General features: G+C 33.2%; 1 pseudogene; it reads left to right on the forward strand.

Moving 5' to 3' along the window:
• The first annotated feature begins 579 nt into the window (after positions 1-579).
• The window catches only part of LOC124366888, a 28,935-nt pseudogene continuing 10,192 nt past the window's right edge, over positions 580-19,322 (forward strand).

Raw genomic sequence — 19,322 nt, forward strand, 5'->3', positions numbered from 1 at the left:
AATATTTGGAAAAATATTTAACCGACCCGGGACTTTTTGGACACCCTGTATAAGGACAAACACACAAACATTCATTTATATATATATATATATATATATATATATATATATATTGTAAGTTCGACGATGGTGAATTTATATCTATGGTATTTGGTTTTGGATTAACCTTATGGGTAAGTATGATGGCTACGGTTAAATAGCAGAATAAATAAATATGTAAACAAGCTGAGAACACTCGTATGAAATTTTAGCATGTGACATAATTATTAACACATGTAGCCTAACTATCCAACTCAAACAATATATTATTTTGGTGACGTGTGATAAACGCGTATTTAACACTGCTACGAAACCTAAACTAATAAACGAAATGTGAGTATAGGCTATCATAAGTTAGCAGAGCAAAATTTAATCTGTAGAGTTTAAATTTGCGTGAAACTTAATTTCTACGTATACAAGAATTAGTCCTATGACGATTCGTGCCCAACCATGGTGAATGACCGCCTCTGCGAAAGCTGCAATCGACTGACCTTTGACCGAGGATCAAGACTGGTTGTTATCAGTCCGTTTGTTGTCGGACGGATTTTTGTCAAAACGGACAGGCAGGGAGCCGACCAGTCTGGTCGTTTTGCGGCATCCGACTCCTGCGCCAGGACGGGTATTATGTGAGTGTTAGTAATTGCTTTGGAAAGTAATATTGAATATTAGTCAAAAATAATCTATGGTGTGTTGAATGGGTTAGATTACAGGGTTTCTGGGCCACAGGAATTCTGGCAGCATGTTGGAGCATTTGGGTATAGTTTTAGTGTAGGCCTATTATTAAATTACGATCCTAGGTAGGCTTAAAGGTTTAATTAGGTAAATTAATCAAAGTTGGCTAGAGGAGTGTCCCGAAGTAAAGAACGGCTGCAGTCTCCAGAAAAAAGTAGTAATAATATCTTACTAATGTGGACCCTCGGTGCATAATCATCTACAGAATCGGTTTCACGTCTAATATTTAAAACCTCCCATCGTCACAATAATGTTAGCAGGTTTTTAACAGATAAAATAATTTCCCTGATGTATATTAAAATATTTTATTTATCCTATAGCCATAATGTTCTCCGATAATTTAACTATTCAAATTGCTATATACACATATACTAAATTTGGTTATTACTTCCTTTATTCAAAATGATTTTTAAATTCCAATGTTAGCCTGTCATGCTTTCTAACAGAGATTGTTGTTTTTAAATTTTAAAGAAACCAAAATGTGTCGGAGCCTATTTTAATTAAATCATGTTATTTTAAGGATTTAATTTGTCTTTGATCTTTAGAACAAATATATGTTACAAAATGTAATTTTTGTTATATAAGAAAAATTCCATAAATACGGTTGGGGTGCTACTGCATTGTAAACGAGGGACATTAACATTATTTACAACATCTTGTTGTACCATCATTTCAATTAAAATTAAAAGCAAATGTTGTCAAGGTCGTAAAAATTTGGGTAGTTTAATTTTAAATATGGTTGTTAAAAACGTATAAATAAGCACGATTCTTAAAAATATTTTTGAATTTTGCATTATAAATTGTTTGATTAAAATTAATGAGATAGAGTTAAACAAAATTAAATAGGATCACTGTACCCATAAATACTTTATATAAAGGAATATTTATTTTGCGTGTTTCAGTGTTTTACTCACAGGTTGTCACTAAAATATTATTTGCAGTAGTGAGAAATGATCGATTTTTGTCAGAAAAGGTAAAATAACTTTCCTTTGTCTACTAAACCTCTGGGTGACAATATTCCATAACTCTTGCCAAATAAATCAAATACGACTTCTCCAAAATATATATTTAGATCATATTTAACCTGTGAGCATTTCACATTATTTATTGCCCTTCCTAAGTGGTACCTAGACATTTTTTCACAGTGACAGCTACATAAATGCTCAGAATCCAATTATTTAAAAACTAATTTATAAAAATTTATTTTGTGCAAACATTACATCGTTTAATCAATTAAAGTTCAGGTTTAACTCATTTTAAACAACAATTATTACGTTATTTGGTTGTAACATTAGAGATATAGTTGTTGTGATCACAAACAATTAATTATCTGACTGAATCTAGCATCACTGTAATGATTATCTTAGTGATGGGCTTTGTAACAGGACCAACAACGTGTTACATTCTATTTTCAGTACCTTGACGATCATTAAGTTACCAGTGTAACATTAAATGAGCTATTTCGCCGATTCGGTTAAAATACAGTACGCAGCAATATCAATTTCAATATTGATTCTTCCCTTTTTTTATCTGTAGTAATTTTAAAGCTGCATTAATTTAAAACATTTATGTATTTTATACATATTTTGCTGTAAAAATAATATAATGCCAGTTATTGGTAATTTAATTCAGTCGTAAACATTCCTAAATTTTATCACCATGAGGTTAACTTATATGCAAATAACAGAACTCATTAAAGTAGAGAGGTTTCTTCTGGTACTACATTTTATTATCATCGTACCAACTGTTAGAAACGAATAATAATGCAGGTTTGAATTAAACCAGTATATTTTTCTGATTAAGGAACATTCAGTTTTGTTAAAATTCAAGCCTTGTGGACACTGTATTTCGAAGCCTCGTTATCTTTTCTACTTATCTCTAATCATGCGCCTTGTTAGTGCATGATTACGTTAACGAGAATTGGATAATCGTGGTCGACTCTTAGTTACTTATTGGTCACGTGATTTAATTATAATATAACTAAAACCATAGGGAAAAGTATAAACTATTTACCGCATTGTTCAAGAGGTCCTTTAAATTTTCAGTTGGCAAGCATGAATTGAAAGTTTAACAGTGTAGTTTTGCACAGTGTACACTTATTGACACAAGGTAAATTGTACATCATTGTTATACAATTGGCAAGGATGAGTGTAATATTAGTTTAAAATCTTCCATTCACTTACAATTTTCAGTAGTAACAGGGCAAGGGGATGAAAGAAAAATAATACAAAATGACATAAAATAAGAAATTACGATACTTCATTAATAATGTCTTTTTAAATTCGGTTACATGTATATAGGACATTTTTTTGTTTGGAATCATGAGTAATATCAACCACAGAAGTTTGTGACACACTTTTTTTTGAACACCCTATATACAGGGTGCTGCGGAAGAAAAGGCAAACATTTTAACAGGTGATTGCAGACCCAAAAAAGATGTCCATATAAACAAGTATCTGGAAATGCTTCGTTAACGAGAAAAGACTAGCGAGAGATTTCGTCCGGATATCAGCTCACCATGTACTCGTAAGACGAAGTTTTCATGAAATTCTGGTAAGGTACATTGAGGGGTAAATTTGATTGAATTTACCCCTTTCAATAAACCCCACATCATAAGAAACGATTGTTTATTAGTTTATGGTAAGTATAGAGTTTTTTTTTATCATTTAAGTCTCAGCGTCAGCTATGTCGGCTACGAAGTGCCCTGGTTTTTGTTATTATTATTACATTTTTGGATCTCCCCGGGATTCGAACCCGTGATCTCTCGGTTAGAGAGCCGAGACTATAACCACTAGTCTACGGAGGAGGACGGATAGAGCTTGTTATTATTCAGTGTTCTCATACTTTTCTTTGTGCAACCCTGAACATTTTAGAAATACGTCTTGTACTAATACCTGGACTATGTTCAACAGCATCAAAAATGTTTTTCTCTACAGTAAAATCATGTTGGCAAGAGCGGTCATACTTCCCGTAACGTAAGAAATTTAACACTAATTGTTCTAGCATTTGGAATTCTGCGGCAAGAGTAACGTTGTTGTATTCTTGAAAAGCGGTAGTAGCACTCAGTGCCTTCACATACTCCATAAATAAGCACCATATCGAAGTATTCTTCACTATTACTACTCTAATAATTGGGTCTTTTGAGTTATACGACCTCATTTCTTCAAATATTTTCTATGTTTAATAAGAGTGTTTCTCTGATGCATTAATGCTATGAACACATTTTAGACCTGCATTACATCAATACACAAGAAAGTAGGTAAGCAGTAATCAGTGAGCGGCGACCAGGAATCATTGTTCCTTATCTTATAGCAAAATCCGGTTTTATCTGGTATTGGCGCAGGTCCCGGTCTACCTATGCGATCGCAGTGTCTTGTTGTACCTAACCTAACCTAACTTAACCTAACCTAACCTAACCTAACCTAACCTAACCTAACCTAACCTAACCTAACCTAACCTAACCTAAACTAACCTAACCTAACTTAACCTAACCTCAACTAATCTAACGTAACATTTTTTCGTAGAAAACATTTAAAGAAATTAGGTCGCATAACGCAAAAGACCCAATAATTTAATAATTATTATGGACAAAAAATACTTTTTCAATAAATTACGGACTGAAACTCAATTACTACGAACAGACGCACATGGACTGAAACAACTGTTATCTCTCAAAAATTATAATTATTACAATTCAAATTATATCATTGTTAAACATATGCTTATTGTAGTGCCAACTTATGAAATAAAAATTTCCCCCAAAACTACATTCTGTGATTGTAATAAAATTAAATCAAGCCGTTTAGTAAGTCAGCAGAACCTGAGTGCACTGCTAAAATCAATCTACTCTATGTAATAAAGTTTCGTTAAAGAATTTAAATTTACAATTTCTTAATAGAAATTTAATTTGTTTAATGGGTAATTGAGAAATTTATTGACAGTAAAATTTAAATGCGTGTTGTACTGTTATGAATAAAAACATTATTTAATCAAACATTCTGTATACTTTATTTACACCGATTTGTTCAGAATAAAGTTTTATTCAAGTGTTACTATAGTCGAATAGATATAACTTCCGTATCGGCGTGGTGGGGCGTTCTGACGTTGGAGTGAGGGGGAGAACTGCCTGGTTGGCTACCTGACCAATAGGAGCGAGGAGCGTCTGACGGGGTTGCCATAGCAAACAGGCACTGTTGCCACATCGGCAAAGGCATATTGGCAAAAGCGGTAGGCTTATTTTACTGCACGCTGGTACATCTGGAGGGTTTGTTCCTAATTATTGCTTGTTATTTGCTTCAAAGCAAACCACAGACTACCATGAAGAAATGACCCATGACACTTCTTCAAAATGGTTCAGAGAATCACTTCTACCTAACCTCTCTGCTCCATTGGTTATTGTTATGGACAACGCCCCATACCATTCCAAGATTTTAGATAAGGCCCCAACGCAACGTAACAAAAAAGCGGAAATTCTGGCGTGGCTTCGCGAGCATAATATACAATTTGCAGAAGATTTTACAAAAGCCGAGTTGTTAGAAATATGTGAAATGAATAAACCACCAGTCCCCAAGTATATTATAGATGAGATGGCTAAAGCCCAAGGACATAAAAGTGTCAGACTGCCACCTTACCATTGCCATTTCAATGCAATAGAGATGGTTTGGGCACAAGTTAAGGGACACGTTGCTCGGAACAATAAAACGTTTAACATGACTGAAGTTAGGAGGTTAACGAAAGAAGGGCTTCAACAAATTATAACCGTAGAATGGACGGATATCGTAAAGCACACAAAAAATCTATTTTAGAAGCGTGGGCACAAGAAGGTCTCATTGAAACAGCAGTAGAGGAAATGATAATTCACGTGAATAGAGATGACAGTGACAGTGAAACTAGTGACCTTGAAGATTTTGCTGACGAATATAGAGTGCAAACTGACCAAGGAACACAGGAAATATACGTCAACAGAATGTATGCTGAGGGTGTTTGAAGTATTTTGACAGCCCCCGCAATAAATATATTCGTGCTGTGAATGCAATATTAGGTTTTCAGAGTACCCAAATTATTTGTCCTTCACGATATTCGAATTATTTAGTAGTTGTAGATTATTATATAGTATAATGGTAACATATTAATATCGCACATATTTGTGTTAAGTTAGAGAAATTTCGTTTCTGATTATTAGTGTAAACAATCAAAAGACAACACACACACTGACGCGTTGTTTGTTGGTAAGTACGCTGGCGCGCACCGTCTGATGTTCTCTTCTCAGTGTTCGGTAAGAAAGTGACCGCTCACGGCAGTGCCCGCACCAACGCGGCAACACCGCGGCATCAGTCTCCCCACTGCTCGCTGCCCCTCCACACGTTTCCAATACGGAAGTTACATCTATTCAACTATAAAACATTTGTATTCGAATGAATATTTTCATACATTTTATCCCAGCATAGCAGTTACCGTGGCATTCCACACAATCTCCTAATGAATGACAATTACTTCATTAGATGTTATAATTACAATTACAAATATAACATGTGATATTTCCTTAATAAATATCACAATAAACACTCCTGAAAATAAGTTATGGCCACTGAAGGATATTCCAACCTCTTGATATATTTCAAAATAATTTGACTACGTTTTACAAGCACTATTGAGGGGACTTGAAGTCGGTAAGTGAATCCGTTAAAAATACATAATATTTCACTTCAAAATTCCATAATATGTGAATGAATAGCACCAACAATTTCAGAACACAAACTATGTTATCCCAGAGAGGAGAAATATTAAAAAGTGACCTTGACACAAAATGAAAAAAATATTATTCGTTCTTATGGAATTTTTGTAACTTCCACAGAACCAACTCGGTACGTGCGATGGTAGTGTAATCACAAACCTGGATTCCTGGAGTCACAAGGCTATTGTTCTGGAACCGAGCTGACAATGAGGCTGTGATCGATGTCAACTTGGAGTCGGTGAGTGAAAACCCTGCTTTGTTTTCTCAGTGAGATATATATATATATATATATATATATATATATATATATATATATAAAACTTTACGTATATAGGTCAGTATCAGATAAGGAACTACTCACTCCTTTTCAGACTGCCCTTGAAATACAGTACTTTAATTTTATTGAAGATATATTGAACTGCGAATCTCCTAAATTTATCTTTTTTGACACGTTTTACAATCTTAGTTAGTAAATATTTCCGTGACCTCTATCACCAATAGAAAATAGGCCTTTACAAAGTAAGTAGTCTATAAGACCATTAGACACATCCAAGTTACCGAGGTAGAAACAGCAAGTTTTATTCGTAAAAGCTATTTATAGATAATCACAATACCCCAATATTGCTGGTCACTTCTATCAGGTGTACCAAGCGAAGTTACAAACGTAAGACTCTGCTAAAAAGTTAGTCTATACTTGAACGCTAGATTGACATGATGATACATCCAAGACATGATATGACAGTACGAGACATGACGAAACGTGATATTACAGGACGACACGTGAAAAAACATGATTTGACATTACGAGACATTATATGACAGGATGTGACATGATATTACAGGACGAGCCATGACGAAACATGATTTGACATGACGAGACGTTATATGACATGATGTGGCATGATATTACAGGACGAGACATGACGAAACATGATTTGACATGACGAGACGTTATATGACATGATGTGGCATGATATTACAGGACGAGACATGACGAGACATTATATGACAGGACGAGACATGACGAGATATGACGTTAGTATAACAGAAATTGTCCAAGCCCAGATCAAGCAGCCTGTCAGCTGATAAAATCACGTGTGGGCGAAACTAGACTCAATAAAAATGTGTGGGGAGAGAATTATGTGATGGTAAATCTGGTTCCACTGTTTGATAAATGCCTGTCACGTTGACGTTATATAACCTCAAGTTGTTTCAAGCAAATTAACTCGATAATTTAATAGACTGTTGTCGTTAATAACAACCAATTTTCCGGCCATTTCGTGTAGATTGAAATAGTCTTCAGCGTTCACGAGGCGAGAAAACACTGCCAACAGCTTCGTGTCACACGATACAAATGTACTATTTTATGAAAATTTAATTTCTCAAAATATTAAGTCTCTATTTTGTAATTTTTAAATTGTGATTTGTGTGCCAAATATATCGAAAAGATGTTGTGGATCCATATTTACTAAGTAATATTTTGTTTAAAACTTCGTTGAAATCTTAATTTTTTGCAAGTTAATTTAAAACAAAAACACATGTAATTCCACAAATTGGAAGATATTATAGTCTTGAATTTGAAAATGCAGTAAATGTAATTAATTCAGTTTCACTTATACATTTGGTTAATTCTATTGGTGGTTTGTCTTCAAATTTTTCACATGAACCAAAGTATGAACCAATGTTATCTTTTTTGTAACATCAATCCAGCGAGTTACAAAACGGAATCTAAACTCACAATTTCACATTGAAATTTTCTAATTTTTCAGGTAACGTTTCTAGCATGAGTGAACATTTGTTTCTGATTCCTTTATTATTTTGCTGGCGTTTTTCAAGTTTGTTGTATTGGCTATTTGTTAAAAATATCTGGTCTTTATAATTTTTAATTTATCTATGTTGACACAATTTATCTATCTGATTTAACACTAACAGATATTTCCTTTTTAAAAGCAGATTTAATTTTATCTTTATAATTTTTCTGAAATTTAGGTTCATATATATTTTCTCCATTCATTTAATTTAAATTTCAAACTTTCTTCAATACCCCTCCATATCTTATTCTTTTAAAAATTTCTGGAACTGTTAGAACTTGCCGTAAATCTTTCGCTTAAACTAGCATCTATTCTAAATCTATCTATTGCTTGATCTTGTAAAAGCTTATCTAAAATACGTCTGATATTTGTATCTTTATGTTTTGCATAATAATATCATGTTTCAGGGCACTTTTATTTAATTTATCTGTACTAGAATCTACTCTTGCAATGAATGATTTTAAAATAAGTAAAATTTCATTGATGAATGAAATCACAAAGCTCAAAATATTATGTTTAATTTGATATATTGGCAATGTATTTAACATAAAAGGAATTTCTGGATCGACTTACTTATTCGATATTAAAAATATTTACCAAAATATATTCAATCCTAAATTTGATATTTTTGGTTTTCAAGAAATCCTTCGGATTCAATCGTTATAATGTAACAATTTTTTGAGTAATGGAATGGAGGAATGGTTCTGATTATAGATAAATTAATATATACTTATTTGGTGGACATATGTATTAAGATTTTAATAAGTTTAATGTAAAAATATGAAATGTATTACAGTACAAAAGAAGTTATCGATGATCGATCAATTTATGTTATTAATACAGTGAATATGTTTGATGAATATTTCTAGTTCAAAGAATGATATAATTATTAATATAGACTTTCAAAATGCTGTAACAAATTCTACCTACCTCATTGTTATTCTGCAACATTTTTTATAGATTTTAAGATGGCGGATATTCAATGTCTGGAAAAGTAATGGTTACATGTCATGGTTATATTATGCATTATAGCCAAATAAAATTCTTATAGAATTCTCAGTTAATTTACAATACATTTTTGTTCTTACGTATTTTTATACATCGTAAGATTTCCAGATAGTGGGCGTACATTTTTAACTAATTTACGACATTAAGGAAATAATTGCGTGCACAAAAATTACCGTAGTTCTTAATAGATTCAGACTAAACGTGGTACAGAGGCAGTTAGTTACAGGAAGCTTGGGTGAGTTCATTAGCCAGTCTTACTTAACCAATAAAACGTCTCAAAATGGCGATAATTCGCATTTAGGCAAACTATTTCATGACATCAAAATTGACACTTTTCCTAAAATTATCAAACAATTTCAAGAAACTTTCTTAATTATTTTTAATATCTTTTAAGGTTCCAAGATGATATCCATTTTACAGCTATACAGTATAAGTGTCCAACTGAACCTTTACAAGTGAATATGTTTACAAACATAAGTTTTGATTGACATTAACTAAATCAAGTCCGCGTTTTAACAAAGTGTTGTTTATATCAATTTTTTCAAGAATATGGAGTTTCTAAATGTTTCAAACATTGGTGTTGCGGTTATCATAATAATAATGATACCAATATTAATATGCCAACATTTAAGTTTTTGTCCCATCAGTGTTGTGAATACATCTATACTAATAATACATCTTCAGTTTGACATTTATAGATGACGGTCACAAGTGAAATCTACCTTTCTTCTAACTGAGCCGTAAGGAATATTTTAAGTTTGTTTTGATTTTTACGTAAAACTTAAAATTCAGTCCAGACACTTAAAAGCTGTGTGTTTGCATAAATTGTGTTACTACATCTGAAATAATGAAGTGTAAGGTCCGTTTATATACTTTGTCTTGTTTAAAACATAAACCTAAGTTGGACGATTAGCTTTGTAGACGCATGATTGGTTTTTTAATTTTGATTTGTGTGCCAAATAACATAATAATAATACGAGATATTTTATGGATATATTAAGTAACATATGCACCACGCGACAAGCATGTACTGTAATAACAGTTCTTATATATTATATAGTGTAAACTATAATTTCAGAAATATTGCATAAATGGGGTCCCTGGAGCAGCAGATTCAGCCTGCAGGGTCTGAAATGGAAAAGGAGAATGAGAAAAAAGAAAAGGTCTGTGGACGTTTTTACATTCAATAATTGTATTGAATAAGAATAGTTATTATCTTCTAGATTTGTTTTTTATTATCTAAATTTTTATGTGGTTTAAATCACTACTACTGGATATTTAGCCTATTTTTCTATCAACTGGACTTTTTTGTTTAGTTGATTAACGTCAAGTTAAGTTGATATGGCGTCCTTTTACGACCACTTTGTTATCATAACTACCCAATACGTGATAATTCGTGAATATATTACAATATTTATAGAGCTCTTTGTTTAAACGTAGGCCTATTGTTGAGCATGGATGATTGAAGAAATTCACATTATGTAAGATAGAAAACTAAAAACAATAATACATGAAATATTAACATATATTATAAATTAATTAGAAGGTGACGGACATATATCTCGAGAACATCGTGTTAAAGGTTTTTAACTTCGTCTCTGTTAAACTTCTGTTAAAGGCAACTTTGAAAAGGCGTTGGATATCTGAAACGTTATGGCTGTCAATAGATAAGACGTTGTCAACAAAGAGGCAAATATAGACAGTCAAGGCTCATTCCTGTTACTAAAATTGTATCAAAAACTGCCTTCTTACGATCATATTGTGATCACCTATGTATAGTATTATATCATAGAACATATTATTTCCAATAATAAACCAACATTCATCTACAAAAGTATTTTTATTATATCATAGAACAGATTATTTCCAGTAATAAACCAACATTCTTCTACAAAAATATGTTTATACTTCTACAGCTGACACGGCTACGCTTCGCTGTGTCTTGGTTATTATACGATTAATATTATGTACAAATAACGTAAACATTATTAAGTATTGTATTAAAATTACAGCATAATATCAACATTCTTTATTACTTACATGCATATGAATTGCCCGCGGCTTCCAAGATGAGGTTTATAATATACTTTAAGTATGTAGTAAAAGTTAGATATTAACTTTGCCTTTTATATCAACATTACACTGATAACCAAGCATTACAACTTAAAATGTGCCAAAATGTACAATAAAACGTGTCTTTGTACTACCTTTTTTAATTTTTTATCTGGATATTTTCTTAATCTAGGCTAAACAGCTGTTAAGAAGTGATGTTACTATCAAGCTTACTCTATGCTTTCAATATTATAAATTTAAACATAATTATTGAAAATATGTTGAATGTGTATCTGGAATCTGACGCTGTTACAAACTTGACTCCTAGAATCTGGAGTCATGTTCTTCTGATGAGATCGAAATAAAGTCGACGACTAAGAAGCTCAAAACACATAATTTACATAGTTTCGACATCAGAGACACCTTGATTACAAAATATAAAATATAATGTAATGTACGTGAATTGACATTCTCATTATCTCGTCAGGTGTACAATTGAACTGGATCTAAATTCATGTTGATTCACATTAACAATACCCACCATGGCTACGTAATGTGTAAGTTGTAAATGGTGGTTAAATTAATTAAACATATGGTTATGCTGTCATAAATAATGTTTAAACAGAACGGTTGATTATACTTAACAGGCTCTTTCGATTAGTGACATTATTTGTTTGCTGTAATGCAACTTTAGAAACCAGTGAGGCGTAGCCCGAAGGAAGGTTTTTAATAGGAATAAGCCCATATATTAACCAGGGACCATTAGAATGCCCATGTAAAATTTCAGTACAATCGTTCCAGTAGTCTTTACGTTATTGATTAACACACACATTTATAATTACGTACAAGTTATGTGGTTTTCCGTGATATACAAAACATTTTTGGGAGTTTTTGCTAGTTACGAAGGATAATTTATTTATTAAATGAACTGTTTTTATAAATGTGATCTTTAAACATGAGTTTTAACTCATAGTTGAATGAGTTTAAACGAATAAAAAAGTAAAACGGACGTTAAAAAAGACCAAATGTTTGGAAGTCACAAAAGAAATACTTTTGTTGAAAACGAAACTTGGATATTTTGCCATAATGAAACTTTTTTCTACATCGTGTATAAGGAAGAAATAAAATATCCCACTACCAGATGTTCGTGTGTTAATCATACATTTAAATGTAGTTTTGAAAGATGAACGTTATCGATTAAATGAGAATTTTGCATAACTGAATATTTAATTTCTTTCTCTGACGTAAACTTATATATTTTTTTATCTCATTTAAGCCTCAGCATCAGCTATGCTTCTTCGAAGTGCACTGATTTTTATTTTAAAAGTACAAAGTATATGATTGGACCTTCCCGGGATTTGAACCCGTGATCTCTCGGTTAGAGAGCCGAGACTATAACCATTAGTCTACGGAGGAGGACTGACGTAAACTGATGTAACTTGAGCTCTTGCATAACTGAGGAACTCCCTGGAAACTATTGACTTCTAGTATTTAGATTTAAGTTGTAGACTAACTGCGAGTGTCCTCTGTTCCCGAAGATCCCCTCGTCGCTGGACGGGGACCGAGGGAACATCGCTCTACTCCTGTTGCTCTACCTGCTACAAGGTATCCCCTTGGGTCTCATCGCTACCGTCCCTCTCATCCTTCAGAACAAGGGAGTGCCGTACACGGACCAGGTCAGTTAACATATGATCATCTAGAGCACATTCATTTTTCACGCATTTAAATGTTTCCTGTATTGTATTCTCTAAGAGAAGATGCCACCGATATATTTGATCCTCTTTAGCAACAATAATAGATATTTAATTCGTAGATATTAAAGAGCAAAGATTAAATGTGATGAATGGACAAGTGAACTTTCCATTTCAGCCTCCACCAGAATTATTGCGACTGACTGTGCATTTGTTCAGGGAGTAATTTCTTTATCGATTTGAAGAGATACCAAAGTGTGTGTTCATTGCAAGTTAGCTCTCGGGTTATAAGATTAAAACCTTTGAAGCCCTTGGGCCTTTAGCCCTTGAGTCTAGGGGTTTTTGCTTGAAACCGAGCATGAAGGCTATACAAAATAAGAGTCTTGAATACTTAAAATCGCCGAAGAAAAATGAAGAAATTATCTTATCGATATTAATAACAAGTTAAGAAAGAACGGTCAAAATAACAATGGAATGGCCAGACAATAATTTTATCTAATTAACGCGGAACTATACAGAACTTGTTTATTGATAGAATGAATCCCAGAATGCAGCTCTGTCAATGAAGATGAGATTATTTAGGTCAGCACTACGATGAAAGATTTTAATGAACAATTTTTGTTACGAAAAACACATTTCATTTGTAAAATATATTCTGCCACAATGTGTTTAATTCATAAATTATTAAAAATTCTAGTGTAATAATATAATTGCATTTTTAAATAAGAAAAAAAAACAAACTAATATCCAATATTAAAACAATGTTTGTATTAAAAAGCTATTAATTTGTATTCGTAATTTTACAAATATCTACATTTATTTATCTAAGTCTATATTAATTTAGTATCGTAGCCAAAACCTCAAAATTCACTTTTCTACGGTATCTCAATGCTACTCCCGCCGGAAATTTCTACTAGGTTGATTTGTCAACAATTTCGGTATTGAATTGTATTATTAATATCATGAAATGAAAGGGCCATGCGGCCCTAACTTTGCCTGTATAAATAAAGAATAGTTATTTCATCAGATTCTAACGCAGATCTGAAACGTCTACTTAATTTGAAATAGACAAAACTGAGGTAAAAATAAAGCAAATTTTAAAACACTCTATGGTTAGTTTTAGTAGAATTTCTGGAAATGTAGTAACATTTCGATGTATAAGTCAGTAATCAATTATGTGTCAATTAACTTATAAATCGTTAATTGTTCATAAAAGGTAATGAATGTTACTAGAAAATATTTTACAACATTGTGCTTTTTTTCAGGCAATGTTCAGCCTGGTTGAATGGCCCTTCAGCATGAAGTTGTTATGGGCTCCGATCCTTGATGCTATCTATGTGAAGAGTTTTGGCCGGCGAAAAACATGGCTGGTCCCCATGCAGGTAGTAGGCTTTTTATAATTACCTATTTAAACCATATCCATTTTAAAAGCAATATTTCGTAATATTTACCCAAACATGAAAAAATGTAAAGGCAATTGATCACATAATATGTGTGCTCGAGAAAAGGAACAATATCGTGGATTTTGACTACATCATCCTGGGTAGTTCAATATCTGCTCTTGTCATTCTACTAAAATACCGTAAGTCCTGTTAGTTTACTAATGATTTTTTTAAACGGGATGTTACGATACTCGGAGGTTAATGAAAACGGGAACAATCATACAAACTCGGTTATTTCTGACCGTCTAGTGGCGTTGTATCGAACGAGCGATACAAATCGGCTTATTGCACTAATAAATGACTGAGTATCGATACTAATGTGTAACAGAGTTCCATACGAGTCACCAATATCGGATAACACCTGGGTTACAATAGAATCGTGACCGTGACGCGTCTCAGCGTGACAAGTGTGGCAAAGAACGATCAGATAATGTGACACGACAGAGATAGTTCGGCGGTATATGACACCGCGCATTAGTGATAGGAGAATCGAATACTTCAAATAATCGAATACGGCGTATTAAAAAGCACCCTTGTGTTCGAATATGTATCCGAATACATATATTCGAATATGTATTCGATTACAAATATTCGAATGTATATTCGAAAAAAAGTATTCGAATATGTATTCGAAATCAGATATTCAAATACGTATTCGATTACAAATATTCGAATATATATTCGAAAACAAATATTCGAATATGTATTCGAAAACAAATATTCGAATATGTATTCGAAAACAAATACTCAAATATGTATTCGAATACAAATATTAAAATATGTATTCGAATACAAATATTCGAATATGTATTCGAATACTTTATTTGCGTTGAGTATTTCTAACAGACCAGTGTAGACTTGTCTTACTTCATTCCCGTAATGAATTATTTCTTGGTTATTTGGGATTGGTTTGCCAAAAAAGTAGGGATATCCTTTACCTTTTTGTGCCTCAAGACATTTCATACCCATGATTTATGAACTTCAGAAAAATATATTTTTTGCTACTTCAGTTCCGTCTGAAAGATTCTTTTCTACTGCAGGTTTTGTCACCAATGATCGTAGGAATAGATTGAAGCCAAAAACCTCAGTCATATTTTGTTTGCGCACAACCAATGATTACTTGTATATGAATACGAATACAGCTCTTGAATATTTTATTTGAATACTATTAGTCCAAAAGAATAAATACTGTAGTTTTTAATTCGATTCTTCCAGAGAAATTGTACTCATTTCAAAAGTATTCGAATTGATGTTGAGGTATTCGGAATATGTGAATACCCGGGCTGTATTCGACTACTATTCGATTCTCCATCACCACCGTGTAGTACGACACTGAAGGAGTCGCAAGAAAGCCGCGCCTGACTTTCCGTGAATTATTGCGTTGCTAATTGATGCGGCACCACATGCAGGCTGATTGACGAAGCCCATTTCCGAAAAAATGACGGAATTATCAAGGATAAGCAGTTAATTAATCACGTAAAACTGATTTTAAATTACGTCTTTGTGTATATTGGTTCTTAACGTGGATCAACGACCACGACACAAACAAATGGGAAACTCGCTACGACCAGAGTAGAGGAACCGACATTTTGCGTTAGTGTTGGTTCATTTATTTCCACTTGAATCGGTGCAGTGTACCAAACCAAGAATTTTCAAAAACCGCAACATCAATAAGAATTGAGTATTAATATAATTATATAGAACCCTTGATTATAAACTAAGGATACAACCAAGGCTGTAAATGTGGGATAATATACTAAATTTTTTTAAGTGCCCTATACCGGTAATCTGCCAGTTTGGAATTATTCTGTACTGTATGTGAAATAATGTTCTTGTTCTATATATATATATATATATATATATATATATATATATATATATATATATATATATATTATGTATAAAAACTGGGTCTGGACTTAAGGCCACGGGTTGAGTTCTAATGAAACTATAGAATTGTTTACAAAGCAAAAGCAGAACACATAACTGGAAAAAAATGTTCACTTAAAAATTTCTTATAACATTATAAGGCAACATACGATCGTATTGCTCTTAGCTAGCGATATACTATCTGTAAATACAGAGGATGTTTGAAGTTACGATTATATTTTAAAGAGTGTAAGAAAGTCACATTTTTTATTTTACAGATTTTATTTTAACATAATATATATATATATATATATAATAATCTGCCATGACAAGCAAACTATTTTGTCATAAATTTAAATTAATATAAGACAAGGTTGAGAGGGAGCCGCTAAAAAACTAGGCCTAGACCTGAAAGTTTGTAAATCTGGCATTATTTGAACATAATACCATAAAATTTAATTCCCAGCAATTTACTACCAACACTTGACGTACTGTCTGTCAGTTTCTAATCGGGGTGTTCATGCTGATCATGTCATTCCAAGTGGACTATTGGATAGAGGATCCAGAAGGTCCTCACATCCTGCCGCTCACTGCGATGTTCTTCGCTCTCAACTTTCTGGCGGCAACCCAAGACATAGCGGTCGACGGCTGGGCCCTCACCATGCTCAAGAGGTGAGGCCAAATCTTCAAACTTCCAAATATTGGTTGGTACTTTCTGATTAAACAGAGGCCACCCGTTCAGATCATAAAGGACTGTTAAAGTTAGGCGATTTTAGTGTAAATATTGTAGGATATGTTTGTTCTTCACTTAAAAGTTATCAGTATCAGGGAAACGACGATCAAGGTCAAGGTCAAGGTTATTGGCACGCACATAACCTGTATATTGTCTTGTTAATACTTGCTCTTATCTTACGCTTTATCTTGTGATATGTTTACGTCTTCCTAGTAATTCGTCATTAGACCCTCTAGACTTTTAATATTTTTATGGCCTAAACTATCTGGAGCATTGTTTTTTTTCGTTGCCATCAATCAATATGGTAGCCAGGAATATATATGGGGGAGGGGGTCCAGACAACTGATATTTTCACGTAGTGGACAGAGAGTAAGGTCCCATTCTGTTCCTTAAAAAGTTCTTAACCCGTTTCTTTGTTGATAACGATCTTTCAGCAGTACGCGTGAGTAATACTGAATTATTTTAATAGTAAAATAATCGTTTGGTAAAAAAGTAATTGAAAATTGGAGGGGGGGGGTCCGGACCCTTGGATCACCTCACTGGCTATGTCCTCGCCATCCATCACCGCAAAGAAACTTTCCAGAAAGTACCAATTGATCAAACTGCTCTGAACTGCTCTCCCCTTGGGATGGTACTGTCGCCCAAGCACTAAAACGATTAAAATTAACCGATCACTTAAAAAAACTTACGTGAAACATTTTAAATTTTTCTAACAGAAGTGTTAAATATTTATTTAATTTTGATGTAGAACTTAACAAAATTCCAGGGTGAATGTTGGACATGCATCGACATGCAACAGCATGGGACAGACGGCCGGTTACTTGCTGGGTTACGTTGTGTTCATGGCCCTGGAGTCGGCCGATTTCTGCAACACCTATCTGCGCTCCGTGCCCCAACCTGTCGGGGTTGTTACTCTTGGCAGTGAGTATTGTTGTTTATCTTTGGTTTAGACGATATTTCGAGACATACAAACTATATAAACAGGTTAGGACTGTGTAAGGAAGGTCATATGTGTTGATTTAGCGAGCAAAGTTAGGTAAAAGGCAAGTTTGTGTAAAATATTCATCGTGTAAACCGACAGGATGAACCACTAATAACGTTGTAGCGGTATAACAATGAAGATAGAAACTCCGTTATAACTACACCTTCTATTTTGTGGCCACATAATTCGATAACATTATTTTGAACCCCCCAAAATATATGTGAGAGACATATTTTGGGGGGGTGGGGGTTTGGTGGAAATTTTTTAAACATCTCCCCTGACAGATACTAAAAAAATTCAATGTATCTTGCTGTAAATGTACAGGGTGTTAAAGAACAGCTTTAACAGGTTTTTTATTATTACTTTATTGAACAGCTTATGAAACTCCAAATGCATCCGAAAATAACTAAGAAAGTTCAGTTCCCAAAAATTAGTTACATTTTGAAAATTTAAAACTGGTTCTAACTACAAAAATATTAAATATAACCGTACAGTTTGCATTGAACTAAATACAATTTAGTAAAAAACACTCTTTTATTGATACTTTTGGTTTTATGTAAAGCGGTTCCGGTTTTGTAGGCAAAAATAACAATTTCAATTGATTTATCCACATTTATTTTCAACCTCATCAAAACAATATACACTTTCTAAAAAGTGGTGTTATAAAACACGTAAAATTGATGCAGGCCCTCTTATCATCCTCTAATACGAAGTTCACTAGCCTAATTTCAATGTTTGTGCATCATGATGCAAAGCAATTTACCTTATCTTCATGTTTTTGTGTTTTTAGCTTCTCTGAAATTTGACCGTCAACATTTGTCAGCTGATAAGGTATGCATTGTTCTTTTGGTAAACAATAACGGTAATGCAGGTTTGTCATTGTTATACAACTTAACCTGGTTTAGGCCTATCAATTTTGAAACAGCGAATTGGTTATCGAACAATCAAATATCATTTAATGCTAGCAAGCATTATCTTTTATGTTTGTTACTCTTGTAGCAGTTTTAATACTCAGTTTACTTACTCCTCGTAAAATTACATTAATTTTGTTCCGTTCATAATTTTATTTATTACAATTTTAAAAATAGCTTACACCAGTTTGGTGATTCTGGACGAGTGTTATCGAACTTCACTGCAGTAGTTGGCATTGTACGCTGAACGCTTACCTGAAAGACATCACTACTCATGAAAGGTAGCTTACCTGATAGTGTTTGAGAAACTGGAAGTGT

Source organism: Homalodisca vitripennis, chromosome 7 (assembly GCF_021130785.1).
Source record: "Homalodisca vitripennis isolate AUS2020 chromosome 7, UT_GWSS_2.1, whole genome shotgun sequence".
NCBI lineage: Eukaryota > Metazoa > Arthropoda > Insecta > Hemiptera > Cicadellidae > Homalodisca > Homalodisca vitripennis.